Source organism: Oryctolagus cuniculus, chromosome 4, assembly GCF_051225735.1.
Source record: "Oryctolagus cuniculus isolate XC-2025 breed Fujian yellow rabbit chromosome 4, ASM5122573v1, whole genome shotgun sequence".
NCBI classification, from domain to species: domain Eukaryota; kingdom Metazoa; phylum Chordata; class Mammalia; order Lagomorpha; family Leporidae; genus Oryctolagus; species Oryctolagus cuniculus.
Window position 1 is genome coordinate 158,883,630 of NC_142870.1, and position 27,225 is coordinate 158,910,854.

Here is a 27,225-nt window from a genome sequence, read left to right on the forward strand (position 1 = left end):
CTGGAAGAAGCTCCTGGCTCCTGGCTTCGGATCGGCGCAGTTCCAGCTGTTGTGGCCAACTGGGGAGTGAACCTTCGGATGGAAGACCTCTCTCTCTCTCTGCTTCTCCTCTCTCCTCTCTACCTTTCAAATAAATAAATCTTAAAAAAAAAAAAAAATCACTACTGAGCTCAAGAAACAGTTGTGTTTAAGAACTGAACTATGGTGGGCACCAGAGGCTTACAAAGATCAAGAAGAGGAGTGGGAGTTATGGCACAGTGTGTTAAGCACTCTTTGGGACACTGGCATCCTGGACTAGAGCATAAGCTCAAATCCTGGAGTTTGATTCCAATCTAGCTTCCTGCTAATGCACTTGAGAAGGCAGCAGAAGATGGCCCAAGGACTTGGATCCCCACACCCATGTGGGAGACCAGGATGGAGTTCCTGGCTCCTGGCTTTGGTGCATGCTCGCTCTCGCTCTCTCGCTCTCTCTCTCCCCTCTCTTTCTCACTGCCTCGCTCTCTCCTTCTTTCACCATTACTCTGCCTTTCAAATAAGTAAATAAATTTATACCAAAAAAATTAGAAGCATATTTATATGAGAGGAAGCACAAACAACATACCACGAAAAGAGGAAGGTGTTTTTTATTTTTTTTTCCAGAAGAGGAATATCAACAATACATAATGAAAGCATTAGTATTGGAGTTTCTACTGAGTGTGGGCAGAGTTTCAAAAGACAGAGATGAGAATGGGACATTGTGGACACAACAAGAAAACAGGAGAGGAAAGAGGTTTGAGTAAAACCTGGGACAGACATCTGACTATTCTCATTTCTCTTTGAAACCCTTGAGCAAGAGAGACCTGCTTCTGACTTGTCCTTAGAGAGGTGACCACACAAAGGGCCAGCATCAGTGACTTGGTGAAATGACAGACTGGCAGGGAGATCCTTGCCACTGCAGAGGCCAAAGTCTAAAGAACCCAAACTAAGGCAACGACCAAAAGTATAGCTACGTAATCCCCTTAATCTTCCTCATCTCTGATTACCGACTTTCTAAACAGAGGAAAGACATATGCTCCATCCTGCAGATCGCTGAAACATAGCAATAAAAGTCCATTAAAATTTTCAGAAACTCAACATAAAGCATACAAGATTTAAGCACCCTGCAGAAAAAAATGAACTGCTCAGAAATTTAGTCTGGGGTGTCTATAAAGATTTTGAAACATGAGTAATTTGCTATCACAATGTTACTCATCTGAAAGTCAATTAGAGGTAACTTTCTAATGTTATATATTAAATACACTTCAATTTTCCAGAGTTAATAGTCAGTGTTCACCTTATTTCAGTAAAGTTGTTCACATTTATTAAAATTTAGAGAAAAAAGAGCTTTTCAAATCGCACACTATTTGTTTTAGAACTGAGACTGCTGTACTGAAAATGTATGTATGTGGAACTTTTCTTCTCATAGATAATTAATTTGCACAGTATGGATTTCTTTCCTCTTAAGGTTACTGTGGGATACCACAAATGTTAGGTAAGATTTGAAACACAAATATTAAGGTGCTACATGGTTTTAGAAGTGGAAACCCAGTATACATTTATGATTTAACAATTATACTGTATAATGTATAACTATAGATTAATATGAAATTGCTAGTTCCATTACTATGAACACAGATATTAGGAAAAATAATAAGTCTCAAAGTAGCTTATAATAAGTTTGAAATTAAATTCGCTAGTGATTTTTCCAAAAGTAAATACGAATAATTCTCTCCACTATCATATCTTTCCATAACAAGATAAAAATCCCACAACAGCAATAACAATTTGTTATAGCATAAGAATTGTACAAGATGTGCATAAAGGAAATTTACTGAGATTTTAAAAGATTTAAGTAAATACACATTAGCCACATTTCTGGGTTGGAAGATTCTAACTCAAAAAGATATCAATTCTTTACAAGATAATATGTAAATATAATACAATATCAAATAAAATTCTAAGATGATTTTGGAGCAGAGAGGTCTGGAAAAAATAATAATAATTCCTAGTCTGTTTGGAAGATTAAACATGAGAATTGATATCGAGGGACTTTCTGAAGCAGGATGATGAGATCAAACTTCTACCAGATTTTAAAATGTATTTTAAAGTTACTAAAATGAGAAGAGCTTGACAAAGGAGCCAAAACAGACACCAGATCAATGGAAGAGAACAGAGTAAGTAAGTTGTCAGTGGGGAAACAGTAGGCATTCATTAAGTGCTGCTGGGAAACTGGAAAAAGATCTGTGGTTAAATAAGATAAAAAATTTAGGCCGGCGCCGTGGCTCACTAGGCTAATCCTCCGCCTTGCGGCACCAGCACACCGGGTTCTAGTCCCGGTCGGGGCACCGGATTCTGTCCCGGTTGCCCCTCTTCCAGGCCAGCTCTCTGCTGTGGCCAGGGAGTGCAGTGGAGGATGGCCCAAGTGCTTGGACCCTGCACCCCATGGGAGACCAGGAGAAGCACCTGGCTCCTGCCATCGGGCCAGCGCGGTGCGCCGGCGGCGGCAGCAGCCATTGGAGGGTGAACCAATGGCAAAGGAAGACCTTTCTCTCTGTCTCTCTCTCTCTCACTGTCCACTCTGTCAAAAAAATAAATAAATAAAAATAAAAATTAGCCCTCATCTCTACCTTCATCTAGATTAATTAAAGATATAAATATTATATACTAAATTGATCTTCTGTATACAAAGATAATTGAAAATGAATCTGGATGTGCATGGAAGGGGAGAGGGAGTGGGAGGGGGAGGGTTGCGGGTGGGAAGGAAGTTATGGGGGAGGGAAGCCATTGTAATCCATAAGCTGTACTTTGGAAATTTATATTCATTAAATAAAAGTTTAAAAAAGATATAAATATTAAAAATATAATTGAAGCATACAAGAAGACAATTCCCATAATCAGGGTAGGGAAAAACTTCCTGAACATCACATAGTCTGGAGAAAGTCAATATGTCTGACTCATAAAGCTTTTCAACTGCAAAATGCGGAAAATAAGGTTAGATGAACACATGGGGCCGGGGAAATGATAATACGTGAGGCAAAATGCTACCATAAAAGTGATACGCTACTGTTCACATTTAGTCAGGGTCCTGCCCACTCAACCAAGTGTGGCCCAAGGACGGTGAAGCACCCCAAGGCTAGCAACAGGTCAGAAAGGACAAGGGGGAGAGCAGTCACTCGGACCCCGGCCTGAGATGAGACCCCTAGTAGGAGCCTTTGGTGGAAAGATGCAGCTCACCCACTGTCACCCTTACAGTGAGGGAGTCGAAGAGTAAGTGCCTCACCCTTGCTCTGCTCCCATCTGGCCACCTCCTGCCAATGGCTCAACTGGCTGACCCCAAGGGCAAGGAGTCCACTGCTGCTTCAAAGAGCAGGGAGAGGAAGGGTGGGGAATGCTGCTGGAGATGGGAATGGAAAACTTGTCACAGGCAAACATGAGAAGAATGATTAGTGTCTGTGCTGGAGGGTGTGGGGAACTCGGGATTCCCGTACATGTTTGTGGTTGTGAAAATATCCCCACCCTTCTGGGGGTCAAGTTGACAATATGAAATGGGAGCGTCCTATGACCCTGAAATTCTGCTTCAAAGGATCTGCTATTCAGAAGTAGTCAAGAACCAGTATCCATGTGTGTGTGCATACGTGTCTGTGTGTTTATGTGTGTAAGTGTGTATATATATATATGTGCATCTTCATTACAGCATTGCTCATTGTAGTGTAAATTTGGTGGAAACCTCAATGTCCATTAATGGAAAACTGATTAAATACATTATTGTTCCTCAAGGCACTGGCTAAAGGATCTGGCTAAAAAGCCCATGAAAGGCCGGCGCCGTGGCTCAATAGGCTAATCCTCTGCCTTGTGGCGCCGGCACACCGGGTTCCAGTCCCGGTCGGGGCGCCGGATTCTGTCCCGGTTGCCCCTCTTCCTGGCCAGCTCTCTGCTGTGGCCAGGGAGTGCAGTGGAAGATGGCCCAAGTGCTTGGGCCCTGCATCTCACGGGAGACCAGGAGAACCACCTGGCTCCTGCCTTCAGATCAGTGCGGTGCGCCGGCGGCAGTGCGCCGGCCGTGCCGGCCATTGGAGGGTGAACCAATGGCAAAGGAAGACCTTTCTCTCTGTCTCTCTCTCTCACTGTCCACTCTGTCAAAGAAATTTAAAAAAAAAAAAAAAAAAAAAAAAGCCCATGAGAGTTTTGCAGCCATGGAAAGCCGAGACACTCTGGCAAAAAAAAAATGACCTAAATGAAAGATCTCTGTGAGTGAGATCCCAGTGAAAAGAATGGGCCATCAAAGAAGGAGGTATCTTTCTCTGAAGACTATGACTATGACTATGACTATGGCCTTGTCTAAATATGATTGGAGTTGGCTAACTCAAGAGGCTTCCATAGCCTTGGCAGCTCATTACAAGAGCCTCGGGTGATTACTGACGTCATAAATAAGAGTGTCAATTGTTAAATCAACAACAGGAGTCACTGTGCACTTACTCCCCATGTGGGATCTCTGTCCTTAATGTGTTATACTATGAGAATTAATAGTAAAACTAGTCTTCAAACAGTACTTTATACTTTGTGTGTCTGTGTGGGTGCAAACTGTTGAAATCTTTACCTAGTATAGAGTTGATCTTCTATATATAAAGATAATTAAAAACAAATCTTAATGAAGAATGGGATAAGAGAGGGAGTAGGAGATGGGATGGTTTGTGGATGGGAGGGTGGTTATGGGGGGAAGAACCATTATAATCCAAAAGTTGTACTTGGGAAATTTATATTTATTAAATAAAATTTTTCTATAAAAAATAAAATAAAAATATTTTTAAAAATAATTATTGTATCTGTAAAGTGGGACAGTATCCTCACATTAAAATTGATTCTTTGGGTTTATATTTTCTAAAAAGGAGAAGGAGTCATAATAAAACATTAAATGATAAAATCAATAGAGAGCAGCATATATGTACATCAAACAAATCAAAAGATGTATATACTGGGAGGAAATAGTGAAATTATGAATGGTTTTCACTCATTATTTTTATTTCTGATTATGTATGCTTTCCCAGTTTTCAAACAACAAACATGGATTCTCATTTAGTAGTTCGTGTTTTTTGGGAAAAAGAAGAAAATGCTTTAACATAACAATAACTCTAACAGCAGATATTTTGGACTCTTTTCAATTTGGTTTCTCACTGGTTTCCAAAGAAAAATGTATGCCCTTTATTAGCCTAAAAAAAAAAAAAACTAGACAGAACTCTGCATCAGGGTAAATGATCACCTCGGTAATAAAAAGCCTGGGGAATGGAGAGCTATAAATATTTATGAGAGAATTGTATTTGGTGAGGGAAGAAGATGTTCTTAATGATAGGAAAAGGTACATTATAGAGTCGCTTCAACCACAAAAATGACAGGATCACCAGTCATCAAACTCATCCTTTTCTCCAACATCTAAAATACAGTGTCAACCTCACAGCATGAAACACATTATAAACTGCAGACCTAATTTTACATTTATATAAAAAGACTAACAAAATTTAAGTGTCAAGCAGCATACTGCACATACTATTATTTATATCTTTAGATAAATCAAAGTTGTTTTTTTTTTTTTAAATCTCTCAATATCAATTAGATTAACTATTGTCCCAGCTGTTGGGGAAAGCCAACGTACTCAAAGAGATAATCAAAAAACTAGTCTGTGAAATAAAATTATGTCCCATTCTGGAAGCTGAGTTTCAAAACACAATTTCTGACTTCAGGTTAAAAATAACAGATTGGCCCAATACATTTCTCCCTTTTTCCTCCAACAACCCCACCATGATAATGAAGGCACACAAATATATAGATACAAGCCTATAGCAAGAAAGGGAACAGGAGGGAGTGTACTGGCGGATGAGAGGTCAAGAAGATTCTGAAAGGATTTTCCCAAGAGCAAGCAATACTGAAGGCTACATTCAGTGCAGGAATGTTGACCTCGTGTTGCCGGAAAGATGGAGTATGACCTTGGAGTCAGACTACTTGGGGTTGAACTCCTTGTGTTTCTTCTGACTGGCTATCTGACCCCATTTTAACCACTCTTGCCTGTTTCCGTGTCAGTGTCAACGGCCAGAGGCAGCCAGAATCACAGTAAACAAAACAAAAACCCATCAGAACTCTGAGTCAGGTTAGACAGGATGTCTAATAGGAGTTAGACTGAGCCTGGCGCTCCCTGACAGCCAGCCTGGGTCGACCTTCAGTCTACCAGCTGAGGTACATGCAATGGAAACCACAGCCAGTCCCATCAGACGGTTGCCAAGAAGACCAGGAAACTGAAAAGGTTCTCCAAACCTTTTTTCCCAGAGAAAACTGGCAGAGAACGGTGACAACAGGAGAGTGGCAGGACCAAGTTCGTAGACTGGCTCCGCAGGAGTTAGATTACAGAGCACCAGCCCAAGACACTGGGGCACCGGATAGAGATTATACACACAGTGCTTCCCAGAAAGAGGGCAGGATTACTACTTGCAAAACAAGGTCAAGTTAGCCTAGAGAGCTCATAAATAAACCTGATTGTATTCATTAAACTGTAATGAAAGTCTGCACCCTAAACTATGAGAGTTTCCGGGGCAAAGATTGCATCTTGTTCATCTTTATCCCCAGAGATAAGTGCCTGATCAACCCTTGACAAATAAAGGAAAGGACATATTCATATTCATTTATAATTCTGTGGATAAAAGGTGATTTTTCGTGTTAAAGTTAATTAAAACGGAGACCAGTTCTGAAGAATCCTTGAGCGGACAAAGGCACTTAGGAATAAGTGACCTTAACCTTGCTTGATTTGCGAATGTAAGTGAAACTCAACTAGAACTAGTCCAAGTTACTACATTAAAGAAAAATGAAACTTAAGATAAACCAATGAGAAGCCACCAACTAACTTATATAACTAGGGATTTTCCAGGTGGATAGCCCAAATAAGGCAACTATAACTAACCAGTGAAATAATTTCTGGCTACTTCTGTATTCACCCTACACAAGACTTGCCTTTGTCTTCCTTGGCAGAGCCTCTGCACCACTTTTGGGTCGGTGCTTCCCAATTCATAGACTGTTCAAATAAACACTTGAAAACCTGTTAGGAGCCTCTCTCTAACTTTTACCACTACAGACCACCGAGTTAGAGTGCCCGCTCTCATAGTGAGATCCTCCCTCTGGCCACTGCCCCCTGCTGGTCACCTCCAGACCACATCTTCTGAAACAGGCACAGCCCTGCAAGATGTCTGCCACCTGACAAGACCATCCGCCCCTAGCCACCCACTCCGACCCAGCTCAGAAGTGACTGGAGTCTGCCCAGAGTTGCTGTCTGCTTCCCTCAGGCACGGGGGTCCACGCTACTGGAGGAGAGTCACGCAGAACTCCAACAAGCTGGATGCCCGCCTGGCTGCCTGTCCTCTCTGTTATCTCTTGCCTTTTCTCTGACCTTTAGGAATGCAGTTGACACTGACTGCCCAGTAACCGCAGGGAGACCTGTGCCCAGTGATACACACAACAAGGAAACTGAGGCTAAGAGAGAACCAGTAGCCGGTCCCAGGTCACGGAGCTGATGGGGTGGAAGGTAAGATGAAAATGCAGCTGCCTCAGACTCAACAGTTTGAACAGCCCATCAAACCTTGAAAACTCCCTCATCTCCTGGGCGCAGCCCCAGCTTCAGCTGGGACAAGTACAAACAGCCCCAGGCCGCCTCCACTGACCTCCACGTGCACTTTCCTGGCAGAGTAGGAAACATTCAGTCAGAATCGGCATGCACCATAAATCCCGGACTACACTTTTGTTTCCTAAAGGTCACAACCAAGCACATCTTAAAAACACTTGAATTCTTCCATGTATCCTGAAAACAGGGGCTCCGGCTTCAAGAGAAAAAGCAAAATACCATGACTTTGGATCAAATCCAAGGGTGAGCCTTACTGAAGTGGGGTGAAGTAAGGCATGCTGGTGGGCTGTTGAGAAGGTCATGCTTTGCCATGGTCAAGTTCATATACTGACTGGAACCAGACACATCAATCACACCGGGAAAAAGGCCCTAATTTAATGAACAGATAAGAATTACTTACATTAACAAATGAGAGCTGCCAGACCCAGCTACAGGGTCATCTCACAACTACTGAAGTTCTTCACTTTCCAAAATGCGTAAACATCATTTCCTGGACTCTTACAACTACCCCTTAGCTGAGAAATATCCCTTTTTCCCTCAGCATAGCAAAGAAAAACCTTAAAATCCTTACTAGATTGTCACACACTTTTAGCTTGGCAATCCCAAGATTAATGAAATTGGAATATAATGCCTGAATTACCTGTGGATTGAACAAATAAAGATAATATCTTATTTTGTAAGTCATTAATAACAATCCATTTGAAATTAAGAATGCCAAAATATATTACTGCTCATTAAATTAATTCCATTCTTCTTCATTATGTGATTGTGTGGACAGCTTAATCCAGTTTTGATCATCTTTTCTAAAGAAATTGTTTCTTATTATATTGTATTTTCCCTAATGGCTGTTCTCAATTTTGTGTGAATTACAGCATCTTGTTGATCACTTGATTTTATCAGTCCTGCCTTCTGAAAGTGTTCAATGGATATAAATACCAGTCATATCTGAGAAAACCATAAAATTTATAGCCCAAACTGGCGCGCTTCTAAAAACTGCAGGGCACTACTGATAAATGCAACAGGCATGAACTGGTCTGTCCTAGATAGATTGAGAAGCACGCTCAGCCCAGTACAGTATCCCCAGCCTGAGCAAAAATTCTCAATGGATACAGCTAAAATGTACAAAGATATCCATGCTGTAGAATGCATATTGTGAAATCAGGAACAACCTGCTGTGGGGAATATTCAGCTAAGATATAAGGACACTAATTTAATTATGGATATAATTAACTGGATATTACATAAATCATTATGAAATGGTATAACAGCATAAACTGGTGTGAAAAAATATTTATAGGAGTGGGCATTGTGCCAAGCAGTTAAGATGCCTTTTGGGACTCTGATGTTCCACATCAGTGACTGCGTTCAAGTTCTGGCTCCACTCTTGCTTCCACCTTCCTGTTAATCTGCATGATAGGAGGTACCAGGTGATAACTCAGGTAGCTGGGTCCCTAACCCCTACATGGGAGATACAGATTGAGTTCCCAGCTCCTGGCTTTGGACAGGCCATCGAATCTCACCATCTCTCTCTCTCTCTCTTTCCCTCTTTCTAATAAATATAAGCTTTTAAATTTATGATGTAGTTTTGAGTGAAAAAATACAAAATCATACGAGCCCTAGTACCACAGCTATGTAAACTTGCATGTAGATACATACCTATATACAGACGTGACCAACTACATAATTTGTGAGGCCCAATGTAAAATAAAAATGAGGGGGCCCTTGTTGCAAAGTTACTAAGAATCTCAAGACAGTGAGAGCAGAGCATTAAACCAAGTGTGCTACTCTTAGTCCATATGTGCTGCTGTAACAAAACACCTTTCACTAGGTAACTTACAAACAACAGAAACTGATTTCTCGCAGGAATTTTGAGATCAAGGTGCCGAAGCACTGGCTGGTAACCGAAGGACAGGTGCCACACCTTCTTTCTGAGTTCTCACCAGACGTTAGGGGTAGAGAGGCTCCTTGAAGCCTTTTTATGTGAGCTCCACAATCACCACCTAACGGCCTCACCTCTCCACACCACTGCCTGGGGGACTGAGTTCCAGTGGGAGGGACCTGCGCATACTGCAAAAGCCTCAGGCCCATGAAGCCTGGAGAAGGACTAAGAACAAGTGAGTTATCTGTAAGGGTTATGGGACTTTTTTGATTAATTTTACTAATATTTATACGTAGTGTTGGTTTTTCAATAATAAATAAAATTTTCTTTACATTAGTAGCACATTTTAGGTTAACATGCACTAAAATAAAATGTAACAATATGAGCATTTTCTGACACCCTGAAAATAAACACATCCTAAGGCCCTAGTTCTCAATCTGGCCCGCATATCAACACACCCTGCACAGTTTTACACATTCAAATGTCCTCCTCAAGCAGTGGGAGATGGCCTACGTGGGTGGGCCCCTGCACCTGCGTGAGAGACCCAGAAGAACCTCCTGGCTCCTGATGGGCGCAGCTCTGGCCTTTGCAGCCATCTGGGGAGTGAACCAGCGGATGGAAGACCTTTCTCTCTCTCTTCCTTTGTCTCTCTGCCTCTCTGTAACTCTGCCTTTCAAACAAATAAATAAATCTTAAAAAAAAATATCGCCCTCACACGTCCAGAAGGTGATGTATCTGCCAGGAAACTAAAAACTGAAACCCACCCAGGAAGCATCGCACACTGCTGTTTCAGAGGGACTTCAAGTGTTGGTTTTGGCCTTTGAGAACTTATGAAAATATAACTTATTATTCATGACTCAATCGCAGTAGTTATGTAGTGAGAAGGGTGTCGGTTTGTGGTTTTGGCTTTCACATTATGTTTTTGGTTTATGTTATACATTTATAGTTCAAATGTGGACATTGTCACCTTTAAGCTTTCAAAATAATGAGTATGTAAACTAAGTAATTGTATGATAAAATAATACTATATCTGTAAGAAGACCAAAAATAAACTTTAGCTACAATGGTGAATGAGAAATCAGTTAAGAGAATTGTTGAGATTTCTCCCTCTGTATATCTCCATGCAGAACTGGTATGGCTTTGGGGGATTGTCGTGGCCAATCAAAAAACTTATTCGTAAGGAACAGTATTGCAGACAATAGGTAATCAACAAAGATACACGGGAGACATCTTCATCCAGGTAAAGGGTCTGTCCACCATGCAATAATGAGCACAGAGCTGTCGTCTCCTGTGCCCAGCAGTGTCTGTCCTGGCCACTGGCAGGTCAGGTACTCACCCTCGGTGCTTACTCTGCATGTGCACAGTCCGGGGAGCAGGTTCAGGGCTGTGCCCCAGACCTCACTTGTCTCACCTTGTCCAGGCCTGACCCAAGAATGGGCTTTTATGGTATCTGTGTTGTATCTCTGTCTTCTTGACTCTAGAACTGAATGACAATTTATTCTTAACGGTTTTTAAAGATAAAATTTGCAAACATCAGGAAGTCATTATCTGAGTTAGATCTTATCTTCAGTAAACCTAGCTTTCAAATATCCATTAACAATATGTCAAAGCATGCCTAATTAACTCCTTGGATGACACAAATAGAATCTGTAAAATTTATTCTGTACCATTAAAACCGAAAATGACCTTTAAATAAAATGTTACCCATTACGTGCCTAATTCAGAGAAGGTAAGAACCAGCAACCCTATGCAGACACGCTAGCTCTACTTTCATATGCTGGTTTTCAGCAATCCAAGAGCTGAAAAAAGGAGTGAGGAGAAAATTAATTTTTACATGAGGGAAAGATTTGGATGACTATCAACTGTATCTGGCTACCCTCAGCTTATCCCAGCTTATCTCACTAGTGTGTTCAGCCACCAGCCCCAGTCCCACCATGTTAGGCACTCCATCTCTTGCTATTCCAAGTCGAGGGAGCAAACCTAGTGCAGTAGTGCTCACCACCCAAGAGAGATCTTTGGAAAGACAGAATCACAGATCCTGACCCTAAACCTGCTTCATCAGTATCTGCATTTCAACAAAATCTCCAGGCGATTTGTAGTCGCATTTGAAAGGTATGCTCTACTCCAACCCATCCTCCTCTAGCGGGGATTGAAGGAGCATTAGTACCATGAGCGAAGGGACCAGCCAGCATGTCAGAGGAGCCCAGGCCTTCCTGTCTCTGAGCAGCCGCAGTCTCTAACTTCCAAACCTCTGCCAAGTTGCTAAGTAGCAAACTGGGACTCCACTCTTTCTTCATTCAGACTCTGAACCCCACACTGTACCCCAGAAGCCTTGGGAAATTTGTGAGGGTGTTTTTTGGTTGTCACGTTGCCTTGAAATTTAGTGAGCAAGCATTCAAGGATGCTAAGTGCCCTGAAATCCGCAGGTTAGTTCTGCATACAAAGACTGGCTCCACCTTCCTCAAGATTTCAAATATTCCATGCAGCACTCCTGCAGGTGAAAATCTAGTCTATCGTTAACTGAGCTTGGAATTTAACAATTTAATGCACAAACACAATACGATTTTGCAGGATGGCTGCTACTGTGCATCTCAAGGGAAAGTAGACTTTGCTCTGAACAGAGTTGGACCAAGAATTGTTCATCAGTTCCCTGAAAACTCACATTGACAACAGCGATGCCACTCCTGGTGATTCAAATGACAATGCAACACACCTGTGTCAGGCCACACTCGTAAGCTTTCTCACGCACAGTGTGGTGCCCTCATTTCTTCATTATGTTATCTAAGAAAAGCTACTCAAAGTGTTTTTTCAAAGTGTTGTGCTGGCCGCACAAACCTCACCTGGAAACTCACGAGAAATGTGGAATCTCAAGGCCCAACCCATACCATCTCGACCAGAATTTGCTTTTTAGCAATCTACTTTTCATTTTTTAAAGGTTTATTCATTTATTTGAAAGGCAGAGTTACAGAGAGGTAGAGGCAGAGGGGGAGGTGACGAGGAGGTCTTCAACACACTGGTTCACTGCCCAGATAACTACAATGGCCTGAGCTGGGCTGATCCGAAGCCAGGAGCCAGGAGCTTCTTCCAGGTCTCCCATGCAAATGCAAGGACCCAAGGACTTGGGTCATCTTCTAGTGTTTTCTAAGGCCATAGCAGAGAGTTGAATCAGAAGTGGAGCAGCCGGGATTTGAACCAGCATCCATATGGGATGCCGGCACTGCAGGTGACAGCTTTACCCTCTACGCACGGCACCAGCCCCAACAATTTACTTTTTAACAAGACTGCTCCGTGTAGTTGTGCATAACACTATCTATTAAAACAAATCTTACTGGGGCCGGCATTGTGGCACTGCAGGTTAAAGCTCTGGCCTGAAGCGCTGGCAGCCCATATGGGCGCCAGTTCTGGTCCTGGCTACTCCACTTCCAATCCCACTCTCTGCTGTGGCCTGGGATAGCAGTGGAAGATGGCCCAAGTCCTTGGGCCCTGCACCCACATGGGAGACCAGGAGGAAGCTCCTGGCTCCTGGTTTCAGATCGGCACAGCTCTGGCAGTTGTGGCCACCTGGGGAGTGAACCAGTGGATGGAAGACCTCTCTCTCTTTCTCTACCTCTCTCCAAAACTGTCTTTCAAATAAATAAAATAAATCTTTTTTAAAAAAAGAATCTTATTAATTACATTTTTAAATTCTTTTATATTTTCTAATTAGTTAACTGGTTTTTTTAAAATCATGTTTGTAGGTAGATTATTTTTATTTTTTTTAAACTCTTTCCTTCTTCTTTGTTTTTTATTTGACAGGTAGAGTTATAAACAGAGAGAGAGAAAGGTCTTCTTTCCGCTGGGTCACTCCTCAAATGGCCGCTACAGCTGGCGCTACACTGATCGGAAGCCAGGAGCCAGGTGCCTCTTCCTGGTCTCCCTTGTGGGTGTAGGGGCCCAAACACTTGGGCCATCCTCCACTGCCCTCCCGGGCCACAGCAGACAGCTGGACTGGAAGAGAGGCAACCGGGACTAGAATCCAGCACCCATATGGGATGCTGGCACTGCAGGCAGAGGATTAACCAAGTGAGCCATGGCGCCAGCCCCAGTAGGTAGATTATTTTATCAATGAATGTTAAGTGAGTGAGTATAACAAAATATTTGTTTGAAATAGAGGAAACTGGAGAAACAGGGTTGAGAACCACTCATCTGGGAGCTGACCATCTTCCAAGACACTGACAATTCACTCTTTAGTTTGCCCATTGACTAAAACCTTAGAGCTGCCCAAATCATGGTCTTGTTGACTGACTCTCCCATTGCTGCCACCTGCTAGCCAGGTGGGTCCCCTTTTATAATCCCATCAATCTCAATGAAGATCAGGTCCCAGGATACTTTGGGACTGAAACTGCATCTTCACCAATGGGCCAACCTTTCTCTTGAAGGTAGACTCATGCCAAATTAGCCCCATCTTGCTACGAAACTTTCTCAAATACTTGTGTAAATTTTTCAAACCCTAAAATACTCCACAAGTGATCCTGCCAGAAGGAATTAGCCCTTACAGATATGGACTAGTTGCATGCAAACTTCAGGATTCTATGTAAAATGTTCTAAGCTTCCAGAACGTTGCACACACCCACATCCAACTGGATACAAAAGTATATTTCCCAAGCAAAATATAAATGAGTTGGCACTAACACTTGAATTACACATTATCTTTCCTCATTATGTCATAAACGCTTAAAGCCTTGTTTATTTCAATTACAAAAGCTGAATGGTGTAATCTTAGTTTGAATTATGCTACTATAAACAGAATTAGGAACTTGAGTTTCAGCTTCACAAATTATCTAGGAAAATCTACCCCTTTCCAAATACAGTAATATTTAACACTGTGTATATAAAATATATTAGAATTACCCCTTGGGCAAAACTTTTAAGGGTGCTCATAATGTTAAATTGTTTGCAATACTCATGCTATTATTGTTTTTTTCCTGCAGTTCTCAGCAATCCAAAGAGATGTACCCAATTTACCAGTACATTTCTTGGTTAGGGAATTGGGATACATTTTTACATTACATTACACTATAGCATGTAAATTTTTCTTCATGATGTACTAGAATTTGTTTTTTTTTACTCCAAGTATCCTACTCTGAATCAGCACCTCCAAACTTGTAATGTATTAGCACAAACTGCTTCTTAGTTGACCTATAGGCCTTTAGCACATAATTAAAACAGGAATGAGCACCTTAAAAAATCAGAAAACCAGGAACTTAACCCTTGTTTTGCCAGTTATCAGTGGTGTGAGTTCAGTGGATATACTAAGCTCTGAAAACCACAGCCTCTACATCTACAAAAGAAAAGAGTAAGCAAATGACCTCTTTCCATCTTTAATATTTGGTGATTAAACCCAAAGACCAAACATGGGCTCTGTACCCTGAAAAGCGATTTTATAACATTTCCAACTCAACCTTGATATTCTATCATTTGATGATTTTGTAGAGAATTTTAACTGTCAATTCTTGGTTATAAATATTCACGGAAGGAAGTAATGCCATGCTTGATACAAAAATCACATATAATTAATTTCTGAAGGTAGTATTTTGACTTTTTTACCTTCCTTACTAAAATTAGTTGGCATCTCTGACGAAATGGAATTTAGAGAAGCAGGCTCCGAGGCAAAGGAAGGGGACAGAGGGTGCATTGAGGGAGTTGGATCCAACGAGGGAAAAGGCAGTAACACAAATGCAAGTAACTTGAGGTTGGCTAAATTCCTAAACTCTAGGGACCTAAATCCCATTACTTTGAAAGACGACATTATTACAAGCTATAGCTTTTAATAAAAGTGTTCTCATAATTTCTCAACAGTCTAAAGCCAATTGTAGGTGTTTCCTAAGCAGGCTTTGACAACCTGGCAAAAACTACTCAAGTGTAAAATGTGGACAATCTTTGATTCAACAATTAAGCTTCTTCTGCTCTGTCCAAAGCCAATACTGTTTCCTATGCAGAAAAGTATGTGTACAAGAATATTCACCGTTCTCTCTGTGTGTCACAGAGAGAAACTGGAGATTAACCTAAACAGATAGCCAGCAGTAAAGCAGTGGCTATGCACATCAGAGCTATGAAACACCATACAGCTGTAACACTTTTAATTTTGAAATAACTTCAAACTTACTGAAAAGTTGCAAAACCAGTACAAAGAATCCAAAAGTTAACATTTATCACCATTGCTTTTGTCTTCTCTCCCTATCTATCCTTGTGATTTACAGCAAAATCTCTCTGGTCCAAAAATAAACATGAGTGTCCCTACTTGTCAAGTCTTTTGAGTCTCCTTAATCTGGAGTTTCTTGATTTCCCTTTATCTTTCATAACTTTGGCATTTTCTAAGAGTACAAGCTGGTTATTTTGTAAAATACCCCTCAATTTGGGTATGTCTGATGTTCACAGTGATTAAACTACAGGTTTGGTTTTTTTTTTTTTTCCTGCCCACTTAAGTGAATGTAGGTAATGACATGGAGGACCTCCAGCTATCTGGCTAATGGGGAAAGTCAGCATATTTGTCATGGTCCTGCAGGAAACAGGGACTTAACTGAAATTATCTTAATAAGGAGACTCTTTTCAGAGGCATGGTCAGGGTTAAAGGCACAGAAAGGGGCTCTTAGGCCCAACACAGAACGCTGATGCACACAGGGAATAGCATCAGTGGGAAGTCTTAGCAGCCTTCAGCTGAAGGAACCAGCAGAGAGAACAGCTGCTGCTGGAGCGGAGGAAGAGGGGCCTCCAGGCAGCAACTGAAACCACAGAGCAGCCTGGGTTAGGACAGAGGGTCAGGGTGATAAACTCATCAGCTTCCTTCTGTGTCACTCAGCAAGGTCCTGCCAGTGTCTCTCGTTAGTCAAAACCAGCCAGAAGTAAGAACCAAGAGCCAAGACAAAATGGTCCAAAGAGGCTGGCCTTCCCAGGAACGCTGCAAGACAGAAATGCTGGAGAACAGATCTTGGGGCAGAGTGACAAATGCAGAACAACCAGCACTGGGAGATGAAACAACATGTCAACTTGGATTTTTCTCACAGTGCAGAATCTCAGCGAAGGTTCAAGGCTGAAGATAGAAGGCACTAGCACTCCATGTTTGATGCATACAAAGCAGCCAACATTGAGGCCACCCTCCTCCCCACAAACCTTATGGCGAGGAACAAAAATGCAGAACCAGTTCTACCACCACCCACCACACCATACCCTCTTCCAGTCTATGTAAAAAGAGAACTGAGAGGGGAGGGGTTACCAGCCTTAGAACAGCAATTCAGAGGGGGAATGGCCGTGCCCCCGGGGGCCCCGTGCAGCAGCCAGGGAAGAGGATTGATACACCTCCCCAAGTCTAGGCAGACAATCTCCATTAAGGTTCCAAGAGAATAATCACATGTAAGGACTGCAAGAAGAGAAGATTAGCATTCCATTCCCTATCTGATGTCTCCTTGGCTGGCAGCTCTAATCTCTGCTCCACACCACAAACAGAGAAGCAAACTAGAGAGATGGCATATGGGAGTAGGAGGTTCACTGTGGCTGGGGCGGAGGCTCTCTGAATTGCATTTAAGAAGCAAGCGTGAAAACAAATATGAGGAACTCCAAAACATTCATGGAAACATGGAATTAGAAGCTTATTTTGGTGTAAAAAATTTTGAAATCACTGTTTGTTCATAATATGCATTTTTCATGAACTTTTTGAGGACCCCCTTGTATAATGTTAAACACAAAATGAAACTACTTTAATAACTGAAAGTAACAGGAAAGCTATAGAAAAGGCCTGAAATTAAAGAATCTGATCACCACCCAAAGAGAAGTTTAAAATATGCTAGGAAAAGCCATTTTTTGAATTATATTGTTTCATTACTTTCATCTGAATGAATTGTGCTCCTCAATAATTGCTTTCATAGTTTAAAAGCTGAATTTTTACATATATGCAAATTTAAAAATTGGAAGGCTACATGCCAAACTGTTAATAGTAATTACACATAAAAAGGGGAAGAGATGTGGAAAGTGGCAAGGACGAAACTGTCCTGTCTTATCCTACCTTCCTTGCCATTTGTTTTTAAAACATATGTGCTTATTAATACTGTATTTGAGAGACAGAGATAAATAGTCAGCAAATGCCTGTAGCATCCAGAGCTGGCCCAGGCCAAAGCCAGGAGCCAGGAACTCAATCTGGGTCTCCCATGTGGCAGAGATCCAAGTATTTGGGACCAGCACCTGCTGCCTTGAGGTGCATTAGCAGGAACCTAGATTGGAAGCAGAGGTGAGACTCGATTCCAGGTACTCAGATATGGGACACAGGCACCCCAAGCAATGTTTTAACCATCGGGCCAAATGCCTACTTCTTACTTGGTATTTGAAACTTACAATAAGTATGTGTTTGTGTATTACTTAGGAGATTACCCTAAAGAAGAAACAAAGATTTTTCTTGAACTGCCTCTGGGAGGCCCTGCAAGTCGCTCAAGTGTTAGGAATTCACTGTGAAGGTCGCAGGCGATGACACAGGCAAATCTTCATCAAAAATGCTGGCATAAAAGATCCTGTGGTTCCCTCTCGTTGGCTCTTCCATTACGCCCTTGGTCATCAGCATCTTGGATAAACAGGATGGCCCAGAGGTCATTCTGCACTTACAAAAGCGTTGTAATGCATGCTTCACATGTAACTATTCCCTCAATTTCTGTCTCTTTAAAAAGGATCAGCATGAAGCACTCTTCGCAGATGAGTTCAGCACTTTTTCCAGTGTTTTCAGAACCCCTCTACGCAGATTCATCTTGGGCTCTTCTGCAGTCTCGAGTTTTCCTTTCCCTGCTTGCATCTGGCATGCCCTTCTCTTGATCCCTCCTCCCACAGAGTCCCTCCGCAGTGCCTCTCGGACAAGGACACGTGACACCCTGAAGGCCAACGAGTCCAGCAGCAGGACACACCGGAAAAGCTTGGCCATTTCCACTTCCCGCTTACCTCATCAGCGTTCACCTGCTCCCTTCCCTGGCTCACATGCGGATTGCACATCCAGTGCTTCCCCTGATGAGCTGGCAAGGCAACGAAGACAACCCCTAGCATCCCACCCTGTGTTCATGCTGCAAGAATTTACAGAGGGCTACTTGTGGGGAGCAACTCGGACTAGACTAAGTTACTGGAATTAAGACTTATTCTATGCATCTGCTCTCCCACAATATGGCGCTGGGAGAGGAGGAAACAGCTTCTACGCAGCTGCCTCTTGCCAACTTGAGTGATGACCTCCAGGAGCTGATCCTGCTCCTGATTGGAGGAGAGCAGCGTACTCGGCATGTGGGCAGCCGAGTTGGGATTGGCGGAAGAGGACTATAAAGGAGGAGAGAGACAACATGCATCGGGAACATCTAAGAGGAACATCTATCTGAAGGAACACCTGTGCAGCCCCCGAGAGAGCCGGCCGGCGGTGTGCTGCTCCCCCGCGGAAGTGGGGAAAGTGGCAGGGGGAACCGCCCTTCCACGGAGGTGGAAGGACCGGTAGCCAACCCGGGAAGAACCAGCAGCAAACCCGGGGAGGGCCGAGCAGACGAAAGAGCAGCGCAGGGTCCTGTGTCGTTCCTCCACGAAGACGGGGAGCGACGCTACTAAGTGGCTGGGCTCTACCAGGGGTTACCCAGCAAACAAGGATAGAATACAGTTCTGGCAGCCACCGCTTGAACCACAACCTCTCCATTGCTTCTGCAGTCCCGGGTCAGCCAAGTCCAGTTCCCCAAGCTGACCATGAAAATCATGTAATTCTTCATAACTGCAAAGTGGCTGCCATAATACATATCATACCTTATGTTGGTTGACCAAAAGAAAAAAAAACAAGCTTCAGTTCATTTTCTTTTACATTTTCTGACTACGATAACCTACCTGAGTCATAAAATGTTAACAAAGTCATCTTAATTTTATGAGTAATGAAAGCTGTTAACAGGTTTTATTTTTATTTTTTTATTTTTTTTTTATTTTTTTTTTTTTGACAGGCAGAGTGGACAGAGAGAGAGACAGAGAGAAAGGTCTTCCTTTGCCGTTGGTTCACCCTCCAATGGCCGCCGCAGCCAGCACGCTGCGGCCGGCGCACCGCGCTGATCCGATGGCAGGAGCCAGGAGCCAGGTGCTTTTCCTGGTCTCCCATGGGGTGCAGGGCCCAAGCACCTGGGCCATCCTCCACTGCACTCCCTGGCCACAGCAGAGGGCTGGCCTGGAAGAGGGGCAACCGGGACAGAATCCGGCGCCCCGACCGGGACTAGAACCCGGTGTGCCGGCGCCGCTAGGCGGAGGATTAGCCTAGCGAGCCGCGGCGCCGGCCTGTTAACAGGTTTTAAAAAGCTGTTTTCCATAAAATCAGATTGGACATGACTGTGGGAGTGGATCTCAATCCAGTGGGAGGTTGACACAACCTGAGAATGCTGTCCCAACTGCCATCAATGAGGTCAATGCGACTTTGCAAGTGAACTTCTGCAGCATGGAGATTCTTGTGGGATATGAAGGGAACATGAGGTAAGCCTTTCTATTCACCACATTGCATGGAACTCTATCCTCCCCAGGAGGCTGCAGAACAGTTTAGGGACTTTCATTTGCAATACATAATTTGCTGTGATGGTCCCAGAACACTATTTATTTGTGTTTTCAGTAAAGGCAATATTAAGAAAGCAAGTGAGATATGAGAGTATTTTTAACCTTTAATCAATTTCTCTTTTGTCAAAATGAATCTTGTGATGAAAATTGTATCTCTGCATTTAGTACCTTTCGAGAACAAACAAAATTTCAAAGAAAAAAAGATGTTAAGGACAAGAAAATAAGAGGAATTAATGATCCTGGGACATGTAAACTCATCTAGGAATCAGGCTATTATGGTCAACTCAAAATCCTTAAAAAGTCTCATAGGCCATCTCAGAGTCACGCCTGGCGAAAGGGGACAGGGTAGATAGTCCTGATTCAAAATCCTGGCTTGTTGGCCGGCGCCGCGGCTCACTAGGCTAATCCTCCGCCTTGTGGCGCTGGCACACCGGGTTCTAGTCCCGGTTGGGGCGCCAGATTCTGTCCTGGTTGCCCCTCTTCCAGGCCAGCTCTCTGCTGTGGCCTGGGAAGGCAGTGGAGGATGGCCCAAGTGCTTGGGCCCTACACCCCATGGGAGACCAGGATAAGTACCTGGCTCCTGCCATCGGATCAGCGCGGTGCGCCGGCCGCAGCGCGCCAGCCACAGCAGCCATTGGAGGGTGAACCAACGGCAAAGGAAGACCTTTCTCTCTGTCTCTCTCTCTCACTGTCCACTCTGCCTGTCAAAAAAAAAAAAAAAAAAATCCTGGCTGGTGTGTTTCCCTCATTACAAAAATGGGTCATGCTTCACCATCATGCTAATTTACAATAAAACTCAAAATCGTTTCTCTAGATCAAGTGGCACAATGGCCAGAGATTAGGACTTGCTGTTTGAAAACTACTGCTCCCCCTCTGAGCCTCTGAAACCTTGCCTTTCCATTCCCCACTCAGCGTGAAGCTGATTCTTATCCACGCTCCCTCTCAAGTCACATTCCTGTTAACTGTGAACCCACTCCACTCTTGCACACTCCCCCCACCCTCAGGAACTTCTCAGCAAACTATTATTTAACAATATTTCAATCCAGCCAGGACAAAATTCCAAGAGAAGGAATGTGACTTCAAGTAAGAACTTTATCTTTTTATAGAATAGAATAAAATCCACAGCTATTTGACCTGTACTGTATACAGTGCATAGCCAATGTCTTGTGCATGGGAGCTTCACAGGACAATCTAATGATGAAATACCCTGGGCAAGAGAGTCACAAAGAAATTCCAGAGAAAGAATCAGGGCCAAATCCTGCGACAAATTTAATTTAGCTCGCCCAGTCACAGCATAGAAGTGATACCAGCAGTGAACCAAAAAGAAAGCACCAAAGTTAATCCTTAGGCACTCTGCTCTTGATATTCAATTATAGCATGGAAAATACATATAATAAAATATACCAGAATATTAACACTTCTAAAACTGTTAACCTTTTCCACACCTACTGCACTTATCCTAATCTGTTTAGTAAGGTATCAAATAGAGGTCACAGCTCATCTGTAGTTCAAATTACAAACCCAACCTCCTGGGGCCGGCACTGTGGTGCAGCGGGTAAAGCTGCCTGCAGTGCCGGCATCCCATATGAATGCTGGTTCAAGTCCTGGCTGCTCTACTTCTGATCCAGCTCTCTGCTATGGCCTGGGAAAGCAGTAGAAGATGGCCCAAGCTCTTGGGCCCCTCCACTCACATGGGAGACCTGGAAGAAGCTCCTGGCTCCTGGCTTCAGATTCACCCAGCTCCAGCCTTTGCGGCCATTTGGGGAATGAACTAGTAGATGGAAGACCTCTCTCTCTCTCTCTCTCTCTTCTCCCCCTTCTCTCTCTGCCTCTCAGTAACTCTGACTTCAAGTAAAATAAATCTTTTAGCAGGCATTAACAAATATGGATGGTCATTTTGACATATTCACATGGTCAACAAACACATGCAACTGTCTCTTTTCACCCTCCAAAAAAGCACATCCCTGGTTTGAAGGTATCATTTATTCACATCATCACTGATTAATAATCTTTCAAAAATCACAGAAAATGAAAGAAGTGCCAAAAGAACAAAGGAAGATTGGGGCTGGCACTGAGGCTCACTTGGTTAATCCTCCGCCTGTGGCACTGACATCCCATATAGGCACCAGGTTCTAGTCCCGGTTGCTCCTCTTCCAGTCCAGCTCTCTCCTGTGGCCCGGGATTGCAGTGGAGGATGGCCCAGATGCTTGGGCCCTGCACCCGCATGGGAGACCAGGAAGAAGCACCTGGCTCCTGGCTTTGGATCAGCACAGCACCTGCCATGGCGACCATTTGGGGAGTGAACCAGCGGAAGGAAGACCTTTCTCTGTCTCTCTCACTGTCTGTAACTCTACATGTCAAATAAAAAAAAAGAACAAAGGAAGATGGGAGAATGCCAGATATTGCTCTAAATTTATAAATGGTGTAACAGTGGATTCCACAAACTCCAGGCAGGTGCTGGCCAACGGAAACATGGTAACCAGATTTACAGAGGGGATGATGTTTGGCCTACGGGTTAAGATGCCTGCAACCCATATCAGAGTATCTGGGTGCAGCTCCCAGCTCCAGCTCCTGATTCTGGCATCCCTACTAATGCAGACTCTGAGAGGCCGCATGGTGACTCAAGTAGTTGGGTTCCTGTCTCCCATATCCAAGCCTGGATTGAATTCCCAGCTCCTGGTTTCAACCATGATGTTGTAGGCCTTTGGGGAGTCAAACAACAAATGGGATTCTCGCACTGTCTCTCTGCCTCAAATTTTATTTGATAAATAAAATTTAAAAAAATTTTTTTTAAAAACTGGATCCAATTAATTTTATTTATACATTTTGTTTAACTCAACATGTCCAAATATTATCATTTCTTCATGTAACTAACATAAAAACATTACTGAGATATTTTACAGCTTTGGTTGTGCTACATCTTTAAAATCTGATAGTAGTTTATGCATACACCATATCTTAATTAGAACCAGTCACATTTCAAGCACTCTATAGCCACATGTGGTTCTTGGATAATACCAGGCTGTGCAGCTACTGACCTATAAGATACTGATCCGAGCGCAGTTCTGAAACTGATCCTGGAACTTGGCCAAGCCTGAGGCAGTAGCTTATATGCTACCACATTATTAAAGGTGCAATCCGCAGGAAGTATGGCCAAGAAGGAAGCCAACTATTAGAAGGGTGTGTTCCTGAGTTGGCTACTGCATGGAAACAAATGTAGCCATTTGTTCCATCTCACACACTCATCTTCTGAGACACAAAAGGCAGTCTTCTCTCCAGGAGAATGGAAGAAGATCCCATCAGCAAGTCCCCATCTTACATTGACCAAAGTTAACTTCTCAGAATATTAACGCCCCCACAATTTCCGGTTGCACATACATGATGCCAGTTCCCACCCAATGCCATCTCAAGCATGGTGAGGAAAGCCCAGGGCAGCAAAAAATGCACAGCAGGGGGCAGGAGGCACTCTTGGGTTGTGCCCACGTGAACCCAGTCGCTGTAGCAGTTGGGGAAAACGAACAGAAAAGAGCCCCAGGGATAGGAATGTGAGAGGATGTAAGGTGTTGTATTAAGAAAAGTCTGATGCAACTAAGAAAAGGCTGCAGAATTCACTGAGAGTTACCCCAGGTGCACACAGCCTGTCATGCCACAGTGCATTCGTATCAGGCTTGAGGTTACCAGACAGGCAGATCAGGTTATGACATGCTGGATTTCTGTCCATCCATCACCCATTTAATCTTCAAATCTGGTGCAGCTTAATTCCTTCCTACATCCAAAGCTTTGCCCCAAGACACTCCTCAAAGTTAGATACCATAAACACAATGTAAAGCCTAAGAGCTCAATTAAAAAATGTCCAGAGGGCCTTGTCCGATTCTTCTGATTCTAGGACCCAACTCTGGTGGGTGAGTTCCTCTGCATTGCTACTTAGTTCTTCTCCTTTATTTTTTTTTTTTTTTTTTTTGACAGGCAGAGTGGACAGTGAGAGAGAGAGACAGAGAGAAAGGTCTTCCTTTGCCGTTGGTTCACCCTCCAATGGCTGCCGAGGCCAGCACGCTGCGGCAGGAGCACCGCGCTGGCCCGATGGCAGGAGCCAGGTGCTTATCCTGGTCTCCCATGGGGTGCAGGGCCCAAAGACTTGGGCCATCCTCCACTGCACTCCCTGGCCACAGCAGAGAGCTGGCCTGGAAGAGGGGCAACCAGGACAGAATCTGGCGCCCCGACCGGGACTAGAACCCGGTGTGCCGGCGCCGCTAGGCGGAGGATTAGCCTAGTGAGCCGCGGCGCCGGCCAGTTCTTCTCCTTTATTGCTCCGTTTCCTTCCTCTTTCCTACGTTGCTGGAGACTCGTGTCTGCTCAGCCCATCAGCCTGAAGCTGGAGTTCTGCTCCCTGTCTCCGTTCCTTCACTGCTTTCTGTCACTAAATCTTTGCTTCCCGGAGCCCTGATGGGCCTGCAGGTCAGGCTTGCCTTGCTGAATGTTCCTAGGACAGACACCTCCTGCTGTATCCCTATCACCTTGTTCCCTATCCCATTGTTTCAACACCTACAGCTTGATCTAGCTTCAACTATAACCATTTCCCCAGTATTCAATCTACTTTAAAAAGACATCTTCTCTCCAAGATACAAAGAATCTATTGTGTGCATCTTTCCTAGATAGGGCCTTCTGCTGACCATCCTGCAGATGCAGTTGCATCTGGACACAGCCCTGCACCAGGGTTCACGGCTTAGACAGCAGAAGCTCTCTTGTGCAAGCTGCAACCTGCCCAGCTTCACTCTGAACTTCACTTTGGCTTCCTGGAGCACATTCTTCAAAAGACTGTTCTTATCTGTCTAGTCCCTGCTCAACCGCTCATTCTCAAAGAGACCTCCTTGGCCACCCAGTCTGTGGTAGGCCTTTATTACCATCTCAAAACACTTGTTCTAATTTATATACGCACACCCACATGCTTATTTTTCTCATCTATCTTCCTCCTAGGACAAAAGTTCCATTAAAGCTGAAATTAACACATATCCAGCCTCTCTGTGGTGCCAAAATAAATATTTGTTGGGTGAATTATCTATTCATCTAGCAGTTAAAAATCAAGCAAAGGACACAGATCAGGTAGCAGAATTATGTAAAGTACTGATTTATGATACTTGAAAGTGGCAGGATTTGGGACAAACTAAGTCCACCCTTCCTAAAGCCATTCAAATTCCAATATCAAATACTTCCTGGCCCAACAGAACCCACTCTGACTCAGCACACAGCCTTCCACAAACACTGCTGGAATTCTTTCCAACTCCTACAGCCTGATAGCCAGCTTGTGGGCCATGAATTCCTGACCCCGAATCCTCAACTCTCTTACAAAGGCCTTGTTAGCAATTTAATATGAAATCTTACCTCCAGGATTTTGCATATGCTCTACCCTCAATTCTTTTCACACCTGTCCTCGCCACCTTCTCTTAGCTTTTACAGTTCACCCTCAGATCTCACATTAAGTACCCGTCCTCAAGTATCTTTCATGACCATGCCACAACCACTGCTCTGGGATCCAAAAACGACATGAAGTCCTGGCTGCTTATTTGCCTCCATAGCAAACTTTCCTTCAGGAAAAGAACTGGGACTTGTGCCCGGCTGTCTCCCTGGTGCCTAGCACAGTGGTCAGCATAGAAGAGAAGCTCAAAGTATTCCCTGGGGGGCCAGCGCTGTGGCACTGCGGGTTAAAGCCCCAGCCTGAAGTGCCGGGGTCTCATGTGGACACTGGTTCTAGTCCTGGCTGCTCCTCTTCCAATCCAGCTCTCTGCTATGGCCTGGGAAAGCAGTGGAAGATGGCCCAAGTCCTTGGGCCCCTGCACCCGTGTGGGGGACCTGGAAGTAGCTCCTGGCTCCTGGATTCGGATCAGCTCAGCTCTGGCCATTGCGGTCATCTGGTGAGTGAACTAGCAGATGGAAGATCTCTCTGTCTTTCTCTCTCTTGCTTTCGCTCTCGCTCTCTCTCTCTCTGTCTGGCTCTACATCTCTACAACTCTTATCTTTCAAATAAACAAAATAAATCTTTAAAAAATATTTCCTGGATGAACAAATAACTCCACTCCAAGGATTCCCAGCTGGTTGAACCCAGTCTGACAGGAAACCAAAGAAGGGATCTACATAGGAATTAAGGCTGGAGTGCTGCGACACAAGGCCCCATCCTACTCATGACAAGCTCTGCTGTGGTGTGAACCACTGGGAAGCACCAGCAGTATATTGGGAAATGGCCAAAGAAGCGATAAGAGGTTGTGGCTGTGGCAAAGGTGGGTTAAGGCCTGGGTTTTGTGAACCAAGCTGGACTATGTCGTGAGTGCTAGCGTGTGGGATTGTAGGTTTCATAGAAGCGTGGGGGAGGAGGTGTGGCTCAAGGTAGGAATGCGCAGCTGTTGCTGAATTCACTCACTGGGGGTTTTACAAGTCTGAGGCTGGAGTCCTTCCAATTGTTTCACTTTTGCTTTGCCAGAGAGTCTATAACGGCTATTTAAAAAGCAGCTTTGCTGACAGGATTCCACAATTGATCTGTGTGTACCTTTCTCACCCAAGTTCTCAGGTCTAAGACCCTCAGTTACAGTACAGCTTCCTCTCTTTCCTCGCCTTCTGCACATAAACACAACTGGTTTATTCTCCCTTTATATACCTTACTAATGCTTCTTTATTCTTGAGCTTGAGAAAATAATTGTTAAGTGCCTGGTGGGGTCCCAGGGTTGGGGCAGAACTGATACAAATAGGAACACTGAACTCTTTTATTTTAGATGATAGGCAAACTTCTAACACAATCTTTTGTAACACTTCAGGTCCTGGTCTTCCAACTTGCAATCACTGTGTCTTGAATGCCTCCCCCAGAAATCAAAATCTCCATTAATGCTGGCTCTAGAAAACATCTGAGATGCTATTGTGTGTGCCCTTTCTTTAATTCCCATAAAAAACTTACTGAAATGAGTACTTTCAGCACATATCTAAACATTATTCTAGCCACACGTGGCTAAAAGTATTTAAGATGTGACTAGTCCAAAGTGAGATAAGATTTTGTATTTACACATTGAATTTCAGAGGCTTTGTACCAGAAAAAGTAAAATACCTCATTAATAACTTC